General features: G+C 33.9%; 1 protein-coding gene across 1 annotated transcript in view; it reads right to left on the bottom strand.

Moving 5' to 3' along the window:
* Window positions 1-22,045, bottom strand: part of LOC101896514 (ecdysone-induced protein 78C) — a 204,146-nt gene that overhangs the window by 98,684 nt on the left and 83,417 nt on the right. The gene's annotated exons all lie outside the window — the stretch shown is intronic.

Genomic DNA, 22,045 nt, shown 5'->3' with positions numbered 1-22,045 from the left:
AGTGGGGAAGGATAGCCCACAGGAGGGATTCTTCAGGTCTCCTATCGTTACAAGATTTGTCAGAGATCTTCCATGGATGGAAGATTTTCTTCGGGTCTTCTACGGATAGAAAACCTTCTTCAGGTCTTATATGGATATGGCTTCTTCAAGTCTTCCGTGGTGGAGAACTTCCTCAGGTTATCTATAGACAAAATATCCTCTTTGAAAGCCTTCTCCAGGTCTTCTTTGGATAGAACAACTTCGCCAGGTTTTCTATGGGCTGAAGACCCTTTAAGGGGTATTACATGGATAGAAGACCTTATGAGGTTATTTTTGGTATAGATTTTCTCTATAAGGCTATAAAAGGCCTTGTCCAGATATTTTATGGTTGGAAGACCTTCTCTTGGTTCTTCGATGGTTAGAAAATCTTCTGCAGATTTTCTTTGGATAGAATACCTTATTTTGTAGATATGAGACCTTCTTCAGATCTTCTGTAAACAAAAGACCTTCTATAGATTTTCTCGACGACCTGCTCCAGGTCTTCTATAGATAGAAGACCTAAGACTTTTGTGGAGATAATAGCTTCTTCAGTAGAAGGAAGATCTCCATCAGACCTTCTATGGATGAAAGAGCTCAATCAGGTATTCTTTGGATAGGAGACCTTCTCCAGGTCTTCCATGGATAAAATACCTTCCCTAAGTCTTCATGGATAAAACCCCAACACTCTGCAAATATTCAGGTCTCTCCAGGCCTTCTATGGATAGAAGACCTTCGTCAGGTTTTCTATAGACAGAAGACCCTTTGCGGGTCTTATATAGATAGAAGAGCTTATACGGTTCTTTTAGGGATAGATGTCCTCTATAAGGCCTTAGAAGACCTTATCTAGACATTTTATGGATGGAAGACCCCTCTTTTTTCTTCTAGGTTTAAAATACCTTCCTTAGGTCTTCTTTGGATAGAAGACCATTTTCAGATCATCTATACATAAATAACTTCTTCAGAACTTCAGGCGTACTCTAAATAGAAGACCTTTTTCGGGTCTACTGTAGCTAGGAGATCTTTTTAGGTTCTTTTATGTAGAGAATAACTTCTTCAGTTTTTTGTGGAAGGAAGATCTCCATCTGATCTACATAAAATACCTCAATCATACCTTCTTTGCATTTAAGACCTACGCAAAGAGCCTACTTCAGGTCTTCTATGGATACAAGACCTTCTTATTTTCTTCTATGGCTAGAAGACCTTCTTCAGGTATTCTATTAATAAAATGCCTTCCACAAGTCTTCATGGATAGAACAACTAACCTAGGTCCTCCGCAAATAAAATACATTATTCTGGACTTCTATGGATAGAAGACCTTTTACGGATCTTCTATGGAAAGAAGAAACTCTTCAGGTCTTCTAGATACAGAATACCTTTTTTTGGAATTTCATGGATAGTAGGCCTTCTTCAGCTCTTCTATGGACAAAGGACCTCCTCCTGTCTTCTATGAATAAAAGACTTATTAGAAGTCTTATTCTGGGTTTCTATGGATAGAAGTCCTTTATTAGGTCTTCTATAGACAGAACCCTTTCTTAACGTCTTAAGTGGGTATAATGCATCTATCAAGTCTTTTGGGTAGCAGGCCTTCCTCAGGTCTGCTATGGATAGAAAACCTCCATCAGGCTTTTTTATTTAGAGAAGACCTTCATCGGGCTTCTATTGAAAGACTACCTTCTTCAAGTTTTTATGTAGAGAATATCTTCTTAAGGTGTTCTATGAAACTAATGTATTTTACAGAGAGAAGGCCTTCTGCATGACCTCAATGGATAAAATACCTTTTTCAGGTCTTCTGCAGAAAGGCCGTCAGGTCTGTATGCCGTCTGTGGATAGACGACCTTCCACCGGACTTCTAGGCTTCAACAGGTCTTCTATGGATAGAATACCTATTACATGTCGTATATAAATAAAAGAATCTCGTTGGGATTTCTATGTACAAAAGACGCTGATTAGGTCTGCTATGGATAGGGGACCCTCTTTAGGACTTCTATGGATAGAGGACCTTCAGGAGTTCTCCTATGTCATCTATTGAAGACATTTGGCAGGTCTTCTTAGGGTAGAAAACATTTTCCCTTGAATAAACTATTTCCTAGGGATCTTCTCAGGATCAGATTTTAGGAATTGAAGATCGCTCCCAGGTGGGTTTGTTTCCAGAAAAAATACCCTCTATAAATCTTTTACAGGAATAAAACCTTCTATGGGAGTTCTGTAGGTATTAGGGCTTCCCTAGGTCTTCCAAACTGGATGATCTTGTATAGGTTTCTACAGTTGTTCTATAAAAATAATATTTATTATAGGATTTTCCACATTTACTTGGTAGCATGCCTTCCCACATACACATACACACACACACACCCATTCACTCACTTCGTTTGGGCAAAGAGGATATGCAAGCACATATTCAAATGGAGGATGTTTAAGTTTAGAATCTTCAAAAGTTTTGCAGTTCGTCGTTAGCTGCTAAGATGCATTACAAATGCATACACTCACACATACACACACACAAATACATGCACACGTCCTATATCTTTAGTCTTCTTTAGGTGGTCTAACGAGTCTCGGGAGAGTTTATTGGGTTGTAATATCAATTTGGGGAAAATACGTTTTAAAACTTGGATTCTTTGCTTAATACGTCCAGGGCTAGCGCATGTCTGTTAGTTCCTGGAATTCGTAAGACCCAATTTGGTCTGGACCCTAATGACTTGTATTACAAATGAGAACTACTCACACCATACGCCTCAACTTCAATTCTTCCGGTATGTATTAAAAAAAATGTAAGTGTGATCATAAATCTGATAAAATGCAAATATGCGTGAAAACGGGGTATAACGGTGGACTGTTTCTTATACCTCCATTACATCACACATCCAAATGTTTGTATCACATTCAAGTTAGGACGACTTCGGTTCACTTTTACTGGAAGAATTTCAAAAAATGATAAAAAAATATCCCGAAAGTTCCCCAAGTGATGCCCAAATATTTAGAAAATTTCTTTGTATTTTTATATGTAGGTCCAAGGGTTTCTATAGTTTCATATACATCGGTCAATATTTTGAAGGATTTAGCTTGACTTTAATAAAAAGAGGTCGATCGCGTTTGTACTCAAAGCATACTTGTATACAAATCCAGGAATTTAAATAATTTTTATGTAACGGGTAATATTTTAAAGCTTCTAGCTCGACTTTAACCAAAGAATGACGTTCGCATCGAAATCTAAGTCCTGGTTTCTGTCCAAAAGTCGCGAATATTCCCATGTTGGCGGCCAATTATGTAGACTACTTCATGATATTTTTTAATATTTTGAAGATTTTAGCTTAGCCTCAGCCAAAGGAGACCGGCCACTATTTTATAGCAGAATTGCTCGAAAATTCCCATGTTGGCGCCCAATTATATAGAAAATCTCTTCGAATTTATTTTAGACAAGTTTGGTGATTTTTACCGTTTTATGTAATGGTTGGTATTTTGAAATTTTTTAGCTTATCTATGCAGAGGTCGATTTTGTAATAAAATTGGATTCGCTTTTTGTCCAGTCATAACCATTTTTTTTCAGGACAAGTGACTGCAGATTCGTATTTTGGTTCCAAAATAGAAATACAACCTCATGACATTTTTTACACAGTTCTTAGCCAAAGAGGACGTTCTCGCTTTCACATAAGGCACGATTAGCAATATTTTAAATATTTCGATGGTGGCGCCCAAATAGAAAATCTCCATGCATTTTTACCCAGATCCCGGTCGTTTGTTTTAATGGTTCTTAAGGTCGATTTTTGGTCTAGTTCTGGAAATAGGTAGACACTCTCCTCGAATTTAGTAGAAGTGATCGCAGATCCGTATTTGGCGCCCAAATATGTAGATAATTTCATTGCATTTTTAATACAGGTCCTCCTTTGTCATTAGGCAAAGGAGGTCTCGTACGCACATAAGGCATTCCTAACGATATTGTCAATCCCTAAATAAATAGAAAATCTCAATGAATTCTTACACAGATCCAGATCGTTATAACGGTTAATATGTTAAAGGTTCTTTAGGTCAGCTTTTGGTTCTTCCCTGGTCATATTTTCCGGTAGAAGTACCCGTCATATTTACAAGATGGCGCCCAATTAGGTAGACTCCTCCTCGCATATTTTGACAACCTCCTCCAATTTCTTTCATACAAGTCCAGGGATTTGAATAGATCATATAATGGTTAGTAATTGGAAGATAATCAAAAATCAGTGGAAATGATCAGTAGAAATGACCGAAAATTCACGCCCAATTTGGTAGACAACCTCATGGCATTTTGATACAGGGACTTAAAGATTTCCCTATATAACGAGATATATTTTGAAGGTTTTAGCTTACCCTAAGCCAAAGGAGCCATGTCTCGTCAGAATCTAGGCCTTGCTTTCCCTTATCCTTAAGAAAATGTTTTAGCAGAAGTTCTCGAAAGCAACAGTGGCATCCAAATATGTAAATACCTTCCTCATATTTGCATACCCTTCAAATTCATACAAAGTATTGAGGGTATATTATGTTAGTCATTATGTCCGACAATATTTTATCAGCAGGCATGGTGAAGATAGGCTATATCAGTGCACGATATCGTATAGCCCCATTTAAGCATGTCTTGAATTTTTCTGTTTATAAGTTCAAAATTTTGAAAAAATTGTATAAGACGATTAGAATTATGAAGGTTCTAGGTTGTCCTTAGCCAAAGGAGCTCGATCATCGGATTTTAAGGCCTGTCTCGTTAAGTTTAAAAAGAAAAGTTTTTTCGAAGTGCCAACCAATACACCCTAATATCCCTTTAGCCATTAATGCAATGGAGTTACTTCTTAAAATGTTTTTTTTTTCTTTACCAAATCTATATATGTAGATGTGTTTATGAATGTGGATGAATATATGTATGTGTGTGTGTGAGACACATATTTTGGTATGCTTAGTTAGTTAAGTGGAGCAATTCTTAAGATGTGCATACAATGTGCAGCTGGTTGATGGAGATGCATTTTTGGTTCGTTAGATGGATGGATGGATATGCTGAAAATCTCTCTGTATACTAAAGGAAGAAGCAACAGTTGTTGTTGTTGCCAAGACTTTAAAATTTAAGAAAAAATGGGAAATTTCTTAAAATTAAAAAAAATTATTTAAAAATATATTATTTTTAAAAAAATATATAAAATTGCTTACAATTTACCATAAGTCTAATGTTGTCGTTGGGTATTGAAGCCGAAGTATTCAAACTTGGTTTCGGGCGTTTTTTGGTTTCTGGAGCTCTTCTGGCGAGTGCAAGTGCAGCAAAGGCTTGATGGTGTTGCAGCAGGACAATTCTATTTGATTTATGGCTATTTCAAAGGAAACCGGAGTTTCGTTTTCTTTTAATTTTTATTTTTTTTTTTAATTTTTGTTTCAGGTTTATTTTCGTTTGAAAATGAAATTCTTATGAAAAGCGAATGAGGATTGCGTTTTTTTGATTTTTTATTTTTACGTTTTTTTTTTTTGGTCTACGGAGGACGCGTCACGAAAATTTGAAGCACAAGTTTGCTTTTTTTGTTGCGTATGCAAATCACGTTTGAAGGCAGGAGAATACAACAGCAACACTTTTAATACTTTTTTAATTTGTTTGGTTGCCTGCAAGTTCGGTGCGAGCAGAGCGGAGAAGTTGTGTAGCAAAACGCCGGGATATAATGTGTATTTTTATGCTTGCTTTGTTTGTTGTTGCTGTTGTTGTTCTTTGACTGTAAATTTGTTATTTTATGCACTTTGTGGTGGCGGGTATGATTGGTGACTTTGCCTGGCTGCCTTGTTGTACTTCACGTTTGCCTTAACTTTCGGTAGACAGACGTCTCTTCCCTTTTGTCGTCTCGATGGATTTTCTTTTTTTGGTTTTTTTGCAAAAAAAAAATATTCACTTGGCACTTTTGGACGTAATAAAACGAAGGAATGAACGACTGAGCGAAGAAGTTGCAACAGAACACAATCACTTCAGAATTTACTTGCGAGACGTATGTACGAACGAAATAAGAAAAAAAACTGTGAGGTTTTGTTTTATTTTTGGTTGGTTGGTTTGTTTGGATGCAAATCACCAGTCATCAGACAGTCGCATCGACAGTCAGTCAGCCGGTGAGACAGACAGACCAGACCCAGTGCATTTACACTACCGCCGAACACAGTGAGTGAGAATGATACAATGGCTTTTTGCAGGGAAGCTATACACCGAACCGCACAAAATATAATCATGCGAAAAAAACCCAAAATCTGGAGTCCATTCAACTTCACTTTTTTTTGGGATATGTGATATATATTTGTTGATGTTGTTGTTGTTGGTGTTATTTTAATTTTATTTTTTTTTTTGGTTTTTATGTGCGTTTATTCAATGATATTCTTGTTGTTGTTACTGTAATTTGCAAAATTTATTTCATTTGATTTTCAACACATGGACGGCGGACGAGCGAGGGCAAAAATTCGAGATGCATCAACACAAAATAAATTTATTGCAGGCAAATTTTTTCTTAGTTTTAAAAAAAAATCAAAAAATTTTTTATTGCAATTCATAAAAAGGTTTAATAATGGAAGGCTTGGATTTTCTGTATTATGTTAATTTATTATTTTTTATTTTTTATATTAAATGTTTAATACAACTTCAAAAAATTATTAATTGTTATTTTTCTTTTTAAAAATTATTATTTTTTTTCTTTTTTTTGAGATTTCCCTATGAACACTTTTCGCACAGATTTTCGCAACTGGCCCGTGTGAGGAATTTGAATTTTCAATCAAATAAACAGAAGAAAAAATATAACCACCGAGTCGTCTGCAACAGACCTCTTCTACGCCTAAATGGGGGAGACAGAAAAAACACGCAACCGTTTTCAATGAATGACAAACGTTAACTGTTGTGAATGCCGCCGACAGAAAAATCCATCCATCCATCCATCCGACCGTCGAATCCAACAGATACAAATTTTGTACGGCAGTGCTGAGTACACACGACCCAAGTATGCTGGCCCACAGCAATAAACACACGCACACTCGCACTCAATGTGAATGTGCGATGCTCCACATTGGATGTGGTCTCTCTCTCGGTGTTTAATTGCTCTCTCTCTCGCATTTCCCCCCAATAACAAATCAATGCATGGAGAGCTTATGTTGAATGGAATAAAAAGGTAAAGCAAAACTCTCTTAGTGTGATTGGGTGTTTGGTGCTCTCCCCAAACAGGGTTGCCAAAGTTACAAATTTACAAATAAATCCAGTTAAAAGGGGGACAACCTTTTAAAAAATAAAAATTCGAAATAATTATGGAAATAATCACTTATTATGTATAGTAATTATTTCTAATTATTTTTAGGGAATATCCAGATGATTCTGAAAGTGGAGCTAAAACAAGAACACACTGTATGGGCATTTACGAAGTTTACATAGCAAATTATCCTAAATTGAGGGGGGAAATTCATCCTCTTTCATATTTTGACGATTTTAGCCATATTTTTCAATGAAATAATCTGAAAATCCACACGAAGAGTTCTTTCTGTGTACTTTACCTCCTGGAAGAGAATAATTATAGGTCCATAACCTTTTAAAAAATAAAAATTCGAAATAATTATAGAAATAATCACTTATTATGTATAGTAATTATTTCTAATTATTTTTAGGGAATATCCAGATGATTCTGAAAGTGGAGCTAAAACAAGAAGACACTGTATGGGCATTTAAGAAGTTTACATAGCAAATTATCCTAAATTGAGGGGGAAAATTCCTCCTCTTTCATATTTTGACGATTTTAGCCATATTGTTCAATGAAATAATCTGAAAATCTACACAAGGAGTTCTTTCTGCGCACTTTACCTCCTGGAAGAGAGTTGTCTAAATAGGTCCACGATAACGTATATATTTTGATGATTTTGACATCATTTTTTTGTGGAATTGTTTCAAATTTCGTATTTAAAGTTCGTAATGTGTACTACAGCCTATGCCAAATATTGCGTATGTAGGTCCACGCCTTCGTATAGCCTCCATATAACGGCACCTCCCGAGATTGGTTATTTTGATTATTTTAGAGTCATTATTCAGTGGAATTGTTTCATATTTCGTATTTAAATCCCATAATGTTAGTTCACGACTTCGTACAGCCCCCATACAACGATACCTCCGATATTCGGTTCTTTTGATGATTTAGCGACATTATTCACCGGAATCGTTTCAAATTTCGTATATAAAGTTCATAATGGGTACTACAGCGTATGACAAAAAAATGCGTATTCAGGTCCACGTCTCCGTATAGGCCACATATCGGTATTTTGAAGATTTTTGGGGACACTATTCACCTGGAGTGGTTCAAATTTCGTATTTGAAGTTAGGAATCGGTAATGCAGGCTATGACGAAGAATTGTCTAAGCAGGTCCACGTCTTCCTCTCTTTATTCGGTATTTTGATGATATTGGCGACATTATTCACCAAAATTGTTTCAAAATTCGAATTTGAAGTTTGGGATCGGTACTACAGATTATGACAAAAACTTACGCATATGCAGAACCACGTCTTCGCATAGCCCCCATATACAAATTTTATTCCGAACGGTATTTTCCTAAAATTTTAGAATTATTTGATGGACGGTATTTTCCTAAAATTTTAGAATTATTTGATGGACCACCTGATGAAAAAAATTAGGTTTTTTACAATTTTTTTTTTTTTTTTTTTTTTGTGTAAAAGTCCTAATTTTTTTGATCAGGTGGTCCATCAAATAATTCTAAAATTTTAGGAAAATACCGTTCGGTATAAAATTTGTTAAATTAAATTAAATTAAATTAAAAATTACGACTTTTGTAAAGAACTTCTTAAAAAACTTAACTAACCACCGATTTTTTCACAAGGAGATCCTCGAAAATAATACAAATTGTGACCACAAATAAAAATCCCTTTAAACTTCTAAAATAATTTTGAAAAATTTACGAATTTTGTCTGAAAAGACCTTTGAAAAATATATATACATAAAATCCATGATTCCTATATCTAGAGAACCTAGCAAAAAAATTAAAAAATCATCGAGTCTTGAATGTGAAATTTTTGTCAAATATTTTTAAAAACTTCGACATTTTTGCTTTATTTAATAAATTAAAAGAAATATTCGATTCTTGGTCCATACGTTTTGCCATTTTTTTTAAATCTACGATTCTTGGCCAGTAAAATAGTCAATGAACATAATAAAAAAAAAATAAAGATTTTTGGCTCATGCGTTTTTGAGATGTATATATATATTTTTAAAATCTGCAATTATTGTCCTCTCAATTTTCCAAAAAAATATAAGCCTGAGAAGCCCTTAGAAATTATTTAAAAAATCCATGCTTTTTGGTTCATGTGTTTTTGATAATTTTTTTTTATTCTACGATTTTTGCCGGGTATCTTTGAAATAAAGTTTAAAACTCTGCAATTCCCGGTACGTCAAAATTTGACATTTTTTTAAAAAAAAGTTCAGGAAAAAAAAATTTAAAACTAACAAACATTCGTGTCCTTCATAAAATTCCACCAAATGTTGGCTAAGCAGACCTTGAAAAGATATTCTTAAAAAAATTCCTTTACAAGATAGTCGTGCTTAACCCCATCAATGTTTTTTAAAAAATATCTTAAACATTTTGTGAAAAAAATTTAAAAGGACTTCGGTCCATATTTTAAAGAAATGCCCTAAAAGATTTTAGAAGACTATATTTATAAATTTATCCAGGACAGAATATTGTAACCATTTTTTAGAGATTTACATGCAGGATTTCTTGCCTCACTTTTAAAGTGAAATGTTCTAAAACAAGAGGAAATTCGCAAATAGCTCCTAAAATGTATGCAATTCGAAAATTTAGTTTTTTTCATGTGAGGACGATCTTAATAATCTGAAATTTGCAATGAAACGAAGGACCAGACACACATACACATCACAAGCAACATGTTTCACTGTTGGTTATCCACACTAAATATGTCTGTAGTTCGCCAAGAATATTAAAATAATAATATATTGTATCTTCCCTTATATTTCTGAAATAAATCCTTGAATATGTTTTATCTTAATCCCCTTGGTAACCCTGGTGGTTCGTACAACAACGAAAACCTGTTACTTTCTCTGATATGTTTCTCCGTTGCTCAATTGGAGATTTTCGGTACTCTCATACGCTCTCCAATTTCAAAACTCACAGCATTCATCTCCCCCAGCAAAAGATACACACACATACAACGACCATTTGCCGATGTGTGCATTACGATTACAATGGAATGTCGTAAAATGAACAAAAACAGAGAGCTGAAATGAGGGGGCCAAAATTGGCACGTGCAGCAATACAAAAACAAATCTGGGCTAGGGAGAAACGAACGGCAACGAATTTCTCCACGAATTGAGAAATGTGAAAGAAAAACCACAAACAAACAAATGAGAGAGAGAGGGAACCCATGTAAAATGCACCGGTTGAGTGTGGAGAGTAAGAGAGACATTGTCAGTGAGTGCCGTTGTTTTATGTTGTGCTCTCCCCTCCCCCAAAGAAAATTGTGCATAAACCAGTGAAACGAAAAACCACAAATAAAAATGCATCCAATTTTTGCATAGCCACAACAGCAACAACAACAACGAAGCTCGCAGTTATGTTGGCTGTGTGGGGATGGTCGTTTGGTTTGATAGTTTGGGGCCGCAGTGGCAGAGCTAACCGAAAACCAGTTCAATTGTTAAAGTGTGTGGTAATAGTTGGTGTTTGGAAGGCATTTAGGCTGTAAAGGCTCCATTTAAAGAGTAGTTTTGGTTTGTTTTGTTTGTGGTGGTGGGGGAGATAGGGGACATCACCACCACCACACCACCCTCTAACAAAACTTGCTTCTCCACCGGATTAGATGCTGTAGTTGGCAAAGCTTACTTTTTGCTGCTGACACGGTTGATGCTTGTTGTTGCTGCCGCGAGTGTGCGACGTTGCTGCTGATTTTAAGAGGATTGTATAATTTCGCTGTTGTTTTTGTTGTTTCTGCCGATGGGTGAGTGAGCTTTTTTTTGCATTTCCGGTTGAAGAAATGATAGGAGGAAATGTAATCTTCGTTATAATTTCGTGTAATTTCCTGGTTAATGTCGGCTTTCTTTTTGTACTTTACCGAGAGTGAGCGAGTATGTGTTTGGGTGTGTGTCTGTGCGCACAAGAGAGTGCCTGGCCATACCCCCAACTGAAATCTGATATTCATTTGATGTCTTTATTGAGGTTGAATGTTTTCCGAATCGGTACAGATGTAATGGAGATTTACATACAAATGATTTCATAAAATCTTGATGTAATGTTCGGTAATAATAATGTGGACATATGCATATGTATGTATCTGGATATGTAAATATTTATGCATATTGGGGTAATTAAAATGACATTTAAATATTATCAATCACAAGAATTTACGATTCCATATTATTTTAAATTTATTTTTTCAAAGTGGAAAATTTTCCATCAAGTTCAGATCAGAATTGTTGATCCATGGGATTGATTTCCGTTAAAAATCTGCAAAATATTATTGATTATATACAGAAAGTTTAAAATATAATAATTTTTTCTCAATTAAAAAAATTATTTTGTAAAAAATATTAAAAAAAAATAATAGTATCATTCGGCAAAATTACAAGAAAATCGAACATTTATATCCAATTTTATGCGAAATCATAAATTCCCATAAATTCTATATTCATCTCAGGTTTCTAGTTGAGAGAAAAATTTAGATATAGCAAGTTGTAGAGAATCGCTGACTTGTTTCGCACGTTAAAACAGATAAAAGTACTGAAAATCGTGACCCCTTTGTGGGTGAGGTACTAGAAGGGGTTCGCTGATATATATCATATTCACAACAGATATTGTGTTAGCAAAAATGTTTGTATGTGTGAAATTTGAAGAGAGTCGGATGCTTATTTCGCTTTCTTTGAGCGTTTTGGTTATTCAATATCTTAAACCCTATGTGGAGGTACAATTAGAAATGGTCCGATCTCTATCATCTTTATATCAGATCTTGTGTTGATGGAAATATTGAAATATACTAAATCTGTATGGAATCGAATATTAATTTCGCGTTTTATGAGCTTCATGGATATTCAAAATTCTGACCCTTTGTGGGGAGGCACCAGAAGGAGTGGACTGATATATTTCATCTTCACAGCAGATTTTGTGATAGTAGTAATATTGGGATGTGGGAAATATGAAGAGAACCGAATGCTTATTTCGGATTTTATAATCGTTTTGATTATTTAAATCGGACCATGAAACCATGGAAATTCAAAACTTTGACCCTCTGTGTGGGGGGTGTACCAGAAGGAATGGTCCGATCTCTACCATCTTTATAACAGATCTTGTGTGGATAGAAATTTTGAGAAGTGTCAAGTCTGAATGGAATCGGATATTAATTTCGTGTTTATGAGCTTCATAAACATTTAACAATTTTGACCCTTTGTGAGGGAGTTACTAGAAGTAGTAGACCGATATATTTCATCTTCACACCAGACCTTGGGTTAATAAAAATATTGTGATGTGTGTAATTTGAAGAGAACCGGATGCATATTATAATCGTTTTGATTATTCAAACTTTTGACCCTTTGTGGGGGAGGTACCAGAAGGAATGGTCGGATCTTCACCATCTTTATAACAGATCTCGTGTTGATGGAAATATTCAGATGTACCAAGTCTGAATGGAAAGTAATATACATTTCGCATTTTATAAGGTTAATAAATATTCAAAAATTTGACCCTTTGTGGGGGAGGTACAAGAAGGAGTAGACTTACATATACCATCTTCACACCAGATCTTGGGTTAATAAACATATTGCGATATGTAAAATTTTAAGACAATCGGGTACTTATATCACATTTTACAAGAGTTGTAATTATTCAAAATTATGACCCTTTATGTGGGAGGTACTGGATGGAGTGGACTGATATTGTTCATTTTCGCACTTGACCTAGCACTGATGCAAATATTAGGATTCGCAAAGTTGGAGCCCAATCGGGTTATCCTTTCTCTTTCTCTGAGTAAAATATTTGTTTGAAAATTGTTGACCTTTTGTGGGGGAGGTACCCGAAGGTGTGGATCTTAACACCAGACCTTGGTTTTATATAAATATTAGAATGTACCAAGTTTGGACTAAATCTGATATTCCCTTCGAGAGTTATAGTGCGCACCATCCTGTCAGACAGACGGACATCGCTAGACCGACTCCAAATGTCCTGAAACGGATTTGGTACAAAGAGACCTAGGGTCTAAAACCATTATTTCGATAAGGCACGTTTTGGCTGTACCAAATAATATATACCCTCTCTAACCGTATGGCTGAGGGTATAAAAAAAGTGGAACTTTCAAAACGCCGATACACATGTCTGCTATTTTTATACCCTCCGCCATACCTAATATGAAGGGGATATTAAGACCATCATTCCTTTTATAACTCATCAAAATAATATTTTTAGACATAACAAAGTATATTAATTCTTGATAAGACAATTTAGCCCTGTCCGTCCGTCTGTTTGTTGTAATCACGCCAGAGAAAAAAAGAATAATGATAGGAAGCTTAATTTTTGCACACATCAGTCTTTGGTCAGCAGGCAGGTCAAGTTTGAAGATGGCCTATATCGGTCCACGATATCGTATATATAGCAGTTTTTTAGGGTACTTTACCCCCTGGAAGAGAAAGGTCCACGATATCGTATAGCCCACATACACAAAGTTGTCTATGCAGGTCCTCGTCTCCGTATAGACACCTGTATAACAGTTATATTCGGTATTTTTAAGATTTTAACAGAATTTTAACGGGCCGAAGAAATTTAAATGGGTCATGTAGGTCCACGTTTTGGTACAGCCCCCATATAGCGGTACCTCCCGATATTCGGTATTTTGATGATTTTGGCGACATTATTCACCAGAAATGTTTCAAAATTGGTATTTGAAGTTGGTAATGGAAACTACAGCTTAAGATAGAAAATTGTCTGTGCAAGTCCACGTCTTCGTATAGCCCCCATATAGCGGTACCTCCCTATACTCGGTATTTTGATGATTTTTATGAGGCAGGTCCACGTCGTCGTATAGACCCTAATATAACTGCTACATTCGGTATTTGAAAAAAAAAATGAAAACTGTCAAATTTGTTCCAAGTGGTGGAGGGTATTCAAAGTTCGGCCCGGCCTAGCTTTTTTACTTATTAGCTCTATTTTATAAACTGCTGGAATTTTCCTGTGGTTATTGTTTGCGTAATAAAGCTTAATTTTGTAATTACAGACTTGTGCCCTCCAATATTCCATAGCCCCGCTCTCAAACGGAAACGCGTGTTGTTGCATTGATCCAGGCCGATCATATGACTGTTGGCCCTTATTATTATCATACCTATAACTTTATTTTGTTACAGTCTTTCATATCTCGCCACGTTTTCGCTGACAATGCGTTTTCAATTTTCATCTTTTTTTTCGACAAACAAAAATAAAATTCCCAAATTTTTTTCAGCGAACTTTGAATTTGAACTCAGTTTATTACTTCTTGCCAACAAAAAAAAAACGCCGCACGCATGTTACGACGCCTGCATTTTTTGTTTGTTTGTCTTTTCAATATTCGACGATCTCTCAAGACAATGTCAATGTCCCAACAAATCTTTTTTTCGATATGTAAGGATTCACAAAAACAACAACAACAACGGAATATTTTGTATCTGAGAACGTGAAAAGTAAATAACAATAAAAAAGGCGAAGAAAAGAAAAGTAAAAAATTGAAACTTCCAAAACGATCAAAAGACGTGGTATTTTTTTCGGCAATGCAAGCCAGTCAGCCAGACAAAAGAAATTATTGTTCATTATTTTTTTTTTTCATTTTTGGGTTGGTTTGTGGTCGGTGGTGGCGGAATTTCTTCATAAAACCAACAACAACAAATCTGGGGGGAGAAAACATAAAAGAAAAAAAGACGATTGCAAAAAAACTGCAGCACTTTGAAGGTTAAGGTTATATTGATGCACACACACGCATACACATAGCTTGCGCAGTGTCAGGGTGATATGCAGGCGGCAGGCGAACGGGCGGACGTCCACACATAAGCTGAGGTATGGAACGAATAACAAAAAACCAACAAGAAGGTACTTGTTAATTTTACGACAGTGATTAAGCGTTTTAAATTTGGTTTGTTGCCTCCATAAAAATTGTGCAAACAGATGCACATACACACTCACACACACACATACATGTGACGAAATGAAAAAAAATGTCATGCCGACAAATGCTTGCTTACATGACGACGTTGACGCTTCGCAATAATGATGACGACGACGTCGATGGCGACAATGATGAGCAGCTCTTCGTCTGAAGAGCTTCCTGATTACGGTGACCATAAACGCTACAAGAGGCAGACCGACAGGCAGAAGAAGAAGAAGACAAACAACAACAGCAACATGGAACTGCATTGTAACTCTGGCTAGCATAACTCCGTTGACCCTAATGTCCAACTCACACTTCAAACCTCACCCAACCTTGTCCCTCATCCAGGGGTTGTAAAGTAAACATCAGTTTTGAAGCGTAGCTCTAATTCCAAAGAAGCCCATACTGCCTAAGGCCTGTCAATTAAGTCCGACAGACCACTGCTGCTCCACTTGCACTTTTGGGTGATTGGAAGGAAGAAGATAATAAAAACGGAATGATAATAAGGAGACAGAAAGACACTAGTGTGTGTGTGCCGGAATGCAGCCGGGAGTCGTGAATGCATGGAAGTTATAAAATGCATTAATGAGTAATTTACAGTAATGATGGTATGAAAATTGCTGGGGGAGGGGGCGGGGTTGTAAAACTGTGAAAATTGTCATAATTGAACCATAGATAGGAGACATGCCAGAGGCCTTCTATATAGAAGACTCGACTCACAGAACGTGATTTTAAGAGAGTTTGTTTCAAAGGAGCAAGTGACGTGGATTTTTTAATCACATTTTTCATAGGCTCAAAATTTCAGAAACCCGTAAAAGACATCCTTTGAGAAACATTTAAAAATCCTCGTCTGTGGATTAAAAAGGATTTTAAATAATGGATGTCTTTTGAGGAATATTTTGCCAAAAATCTACATCTTTGGACCATTTAATTTTTTTTTCTTAAAAAACCCCATACCAGCTGGTTTTTTGAAAACGTTATTTTTGAATATTCCACATCCATTGAAAATATAAAAATATCCACGTCCTGTAAACAAAATATTCTTAAAAACTCTACGTTTTGGTCCTTTGAAAAATATAAAAATTCACATACTTGGAAAACTCTGCTTCATTGAACATGTCCTTAAAGAAACATATAGAAAAATTACGTCTCTTGAAAAAACTTGTTCTTTAAAAAATGTAAAAAAAATCCACGTGCCTCGAACAAATACCATGTCTGTTGATCATTTGAAAAATATCGTTTTTTTAAATCCATGTCTGTTGATCCTTTGAAAAATATTTTTATTTTAAAAATCCACGTCTATTGATTCTTTGAAATATTTTTTTTTAATTCAGGATTTTTGAAAATATTTTTTTTAAATCCACATTCTTTGAAAAATATTTTTATTTTAAATTTTTTTCCTTTGAAAAATATTTTTATAAAATGTTTTTTTTTTTTTTTTAACAAATCCACGTCCTTTCAAAAACAAAAATCCACGATCTTTGAAAAAACATTTTTTTTTAAAAATCCACGATCTTTGAAAAATATTTTTTTTAAAAAATCCACGATCTTTGAAAAATATTTCTTTTTAAAAAAATCCACGATCTTTGAAAAATATTTTTTTTTAAAAATCCACGATCTTTGAAAAATATTTTTTTTTAAAAAATCCACGATCTTTGAAAAATATTTTTTTTTTAAAAAATCCACGATCTTTGAAAAATATTTTTTTTAAAAAATCCACGATCTTTGAAAAATATTTTTTTTAAAAAATCCACGATCCTTGAAAAATATATTTTTTTTAAAAATCCACGATCTTTGAAAAATATTTTTTTTTTAAAAATCCACGATCTTTGAAAATTTTTTTTTTTAAATCCACGATCTTTAAAATTTTTTTTTTTTAAAAATCCACGATCTTTGAAAAATATTTTTTTTTAAATCCACGATCTTTGAAAAATATTTTTTTTAAAAAAATCCACGATCTTTGAAAAATATTTTTTTAAAAAAATCCACAACCTTTAAAAAATATTTTTTTTTTAAAAATCCACGATCTTTGAAAAACATTAAAAAAACACGATCTTTAAAACAATTTTTTTTTTAAATCCACGTCTTGAAAATTTTTTTTTTAAATATTCCACGTGCTTTGACTAACGTTTTTTTAATAATCCACGTCCTTTGACTAACTTTTTCTTAAATCCACGTCCTTTGAAAAAGGTTTTTTGAAAAATATTTTTTTTGAAATCCACAATATGTTGATTCTTTGAAATTTTTTGTAAAATATTTTTGAAAATATATATTTTTTTAAATTTACATTCTTTGAAAAATATATTTTTTAACAAATCCACGTCCATTCAAAAACAAAAAATTCACGATCTTAGAAAAAAAATTTTTAAAAAAATCCACGATCTTTGAAAAACATTTTTTTAGAAAATCCACGATCTTTGAAAAATATTTAAAAAAAAATCCATGATCTATGAAAAACTTAAAAAAATACGATCTTTAACTTTTGTTTTAATACGCGTCTTTAATTTTTTTTTTTTAAATCCACGTCTTTAAAAAAATATTTTTTTAAACTAATTCACGTCTTTTGAACAACGTTTTTTTTTTAATCCACGTCCTTTGAAAAATATTTTTTTTAAATCCACGTCCTTTAAAATTTTTTTTAAATCCACGTCCTTTAAATTTTTTTTTTAAATCCACGTCCTTTGAAAAATATTTTTTTTAAATCCACGTCCTTTAATTTTTTTTAAATCCTCGTCCTTTGAAAATATTTTTTTAAATCCACGTCCTTTAATTTTTTTTTTTTAAATCCAAGTCCTTTAATTTTTTTTTAAATCCATGTCCTTTGACCAACGTTTTATTAAATCCATGTCCTTTGAAAAATAATTTTTTTAATCCACGTCCTTTAATTTTTTTTTTAAATCCACGTCCTTTAATTTTTTTTAAATCCACGTCCTTTAAAAAATTTTTTAAATCCACGTCCTTTAAAAAAATATTTTTTAATCCACGTCCTTTAATTTTTTTTAAATCCACGTCCTTTAAATTTTTTTTAAATCCACGTCCTTTGAAAAAATATTTTTTAATCCACGTCCTTTAATTTTTTTTTAAATCCACGTCCTTTAAATTTTTTTTAAATCCACGTCCTTTAATTTTTTTTAAATCCACGTCCCTTAAATTTTTTTTAAATCCACGTCCTTTAAAAAAATTTTTAAATCCACGTCCTTTGAAAAATAATTTATTTTAAATCCACGTCCCTTAAATTTTTTTTAAATCCACGTCCTTTAAAAAAATTTTTAAATCCACGTCCTTTGAAAAATAATTTATTTTAAAAATCCACGTCATTTGAAAAATATTTCTTTTTAAAAATCCACATCCTTTGAAAAATATTTATTTTTAAATATCCACGTTCTTTAAAAAATACTTTTATAAAAACCACGTCCTTTAAATATATATATATTTTTAAAATGCACGCCCTTTGAAAAGTATTGTTTTTAAAAAGTTCACGTCCTGTAAAAATGTTTTTTTAAGCCACGTCCTGTAAAAACAATTTTTTAAGCCACGTCATGTAAAAAATATATTTTTTTAAATACAAATATAAGTATAATTTTTTTTAAATGCATGTTCCTTAAAAATAAACAAATCCACGACCTTTGAAAAATATTTTTTTTAAACAAATCCACGTCCTATGAAAAATATTTCTCTAAATAAAAACACGTACTTTGAACTTTTTTAAATCCTCGTCCTTTGAAAAATATTTTTTAAATGGATCCAAGTCCTTTGAAAAAAATAAAAAAACACGTCTTTTATTTTTTTTTTTTTTTAATCTACGCCCCTTGTCCCTTTGAAAAAGAAAATTAAAATATTCTCCATGGAAAAAATTAATCGACGTCAGCGGGTCCTTTAACTAACATATAAAAGACAACGTCCTTTGATTGATTTTTCAACATTACTTTTAAACACCAACATATGTGTTATTTTAAAAAATTTATTTTTTAAAGGACCAACGTATATGAATTTTTCAAAGGATGTTTAAAAAACGTATTTTTCAAGGGCCAACAGAAAGTACAAAAATAAAAAAGTAATAAAAATAAATAAATATAAAAACAAAGGACAAACCGAAGTTGTTTTTTTTTTTAAACCTGCATTTTCTAATAATTATATTTGCAAGGACAAAATGACGTGGATTTGTTACAAACATTCGACTAATTTTAAAAGCTGTGGGACGAGTGGCTTAGAAATGACAGCACTCTGAAGTTGGTTGCAGGTTTTTCATCTCACCCTGTGTGGCTGAAGAGGCAAAAACGATATTTTTGAATGACTATTTTTCAAGGATTTTTAATTTTGACATAATTGACTATTGAAGCCATGAACATTGATTTTTAAAAGAACTTTTCAAGGACTATCAAAGAAGAAAAAAGCTGACTTTTGATATTTTTTAAAGTTTGTTGGGAATATGTTTTTAAATTATTTTTTAAGATTTTTTCATGGAATTTTAAAAATATTTTTTCGAGGATTGTTAGGAACATTTGTTCAAAAATGAGTAGGACCACAAATGTGGAATTTTTAAGAGATTATTTTTCATACATTTTTAAGTTTTTTTCAAGTTTATTTAATAAATATTTTCTCAGGAGCTATCATGTGCATTTTTTAACATTATTTTTTTTTTTTAACAAGACCACAAACCCGGATTTTTTCATAGCATTTTTCAAACGACCATTATAATACAATCCCAACTTATTTTGCTCCAGATTTCATTTTTCCTTTATTTGTCATTCGTCTCCATATCTTCATTTGCTTCTTCCATGATTTCCCATCAATTACTCTTGAAATAAGTGTCAAATGGCCACTTCACTATTTTATTTTATCTACAACTGATCCTGCCTGTCAGATTGCCATCTCCCGCTGTCTGTCTGTCGTCGTTATTATGTGCCATAATATGGCAGAATCAAGCATAAACAATAAAGAAGCATTTAGCCAAAGACCTCAACTAAACTTTGTACTCGCTCTCCACTGCGTCTACCTCTTCCACTTCTTCGTGGCATTTTCCATTCCCAGCAGCATTGTCAAAGGAAATTCCTTTGGACATGTGTAGACTAACAACACACACACATTATTTACACACAGTTTTTGCTTTCTTTCTCTCACTTCTTCTCCTCCTTTTTTCAGTTATTCTCATTTCCCCTCCCTCCATCAAACACCTCCGCCTCCAACAAACGGTGGAGAAAAAAAATTAAACCAACAACTTCTAAAAAGTAACGTTGGAAAACGTTGACCTTTTTCCTCTTTTTTTTGTGTTTGCGAAAATAATTCATGTGCACGGTTGGATGTACGTGTGTGTGTGTGTGTGTGTGCAATTGTGTTTTGTGCAAGTTTATATTTCCCTTTACAGCATTATTTTGCCTTTTAGTCGTCGCCGTCATTGCTTTTGTTGTATCATTTATTGTGGTTGTTGCTGTAATACAAAGGAATGATGTGTTTTTAATAAAACTGACGAAGAGGAAGGAAGGAAGGCACAGCAAACGGGACGGGAAAAGGCATTACAACAACAAGAATCGCAATGACTTTTAAGTGCATTTAACTTTGTTAGACAAAGGCAACAACAACAGCAACAACGAACGAAGAAGAACAGCAAACAAAACAAACAAACACAAAAAACGATAGCAAAGGGACTAAACTGGAGCTACCCAGCAAAGCTTTTGGAGGGCAGTTAACAAAAAGTAGTTCTAAGTTGCATTTCTAACAAAATACCCATTTCGGCGTTTTGCGGATCCTAATCACGCTATCTTTCGAAGAAATTGAGATAGAAGGCTAAAATTTGGCACACATGTTTATTAAGTTCGTAGATGGGCCATGTAGATTCACGTTTTCATATAGCCCCCATATAACGGTACCTCCCTATATTCGGTATTTTGATGATTTTAGCGACATTATTCGTCGGAATTGTTTCAAATTTAATGCTTATGTAGATCCACGTCGTATAGACCCCAATATAAGGGCTATATTCGCTATTTTTAAGATTCTAAAATAATTTTTAACGCATTTTATTTTTTTTGAAAATTTACGAATTTGTTCCGAACTTATTGCTTTTAGACTTGTTTTGTTAAAAAAATCCACGTGTTTAAGACCATGAAAAACATATTCTTTAAAAAATCCACGTCTATTGCTCCTTCAAAAATAAAAAGTATCTTTCGGGTTTACCGATAGAATTCAAGCGTGATAGTATGATTTCTTTACATTTGGCTGGAAAACAACAAGTGGCTATCGTTAGAGCACTGCAGTATTTAAATGTGAATAAATCTTTTGTGTCTCGTGATACTGGTAGCGTAGCCCGACGGAAGTGGACGGAAGAAAACAGCAACATCAGCAGAAATTGTTCGAAAAGTAAAGAAGCGACTTGATCGAAACCTGCGTCGCAGTGGCTCGTGAGCTGAACATATCGCAATATTCCATTCGACAAAAATTTTGAAAAATGAGCTCGGGGTAATTCCATTGAAACTCCAAAAAATGCAAGAACTTACACCGCAACATAAAAAAATAGACTCAAAAGAGCTAAAGAGTTGCTGAAAGTGATGAACTGCCGAATTCGGTTTTATTTGATGAGAAACATTCACATTCGTTGTCCAGCAGTTTGTAAACAAACAAAATGATCGTGTTTACTTGCCAAAGAGGTCAGCTGAAAATGTGCACCTTCGGTTGCGTAACAGAACTCAAGCGCCGACCATGGTGATGGTGTGGGCCGCCACAACAGCGGAGGGTCGCTCTCCGCTCGTATTAATCTACCGTGGCATCAGAATAAATGCTGAATATTATTGTGAAAATATCCTGGAGGGTGTATTAAAGCCTAGGGCACGCAAATATTTTGGCCACAGACCTTGGAAATTCCAATAAGACTCAGCACCATGGCACTCAGCACGTGACACCCAA

Source organism: Musca domestica, unplaced genomic scaffold (assembly GCF_030504385.1).
Source record: "Musca domestica strain aabys unplaced genomic scaffold, Musca_domestica.polishedcontigs.V.1.1 38, whole genome shotgun sequence".
Classification (NCBI taxonomy): domain Eukaryota; kingdom Metazoa; phylum Arthropoda; class Insecta; order Diptera; family Muscidae; genus Musca; species Musca domestica.
The sequence above is the reverse complement of the archived record's forward strand: the minus strand, read 5'-3'. Positions and strand labels throughout refer to the sequence as shown.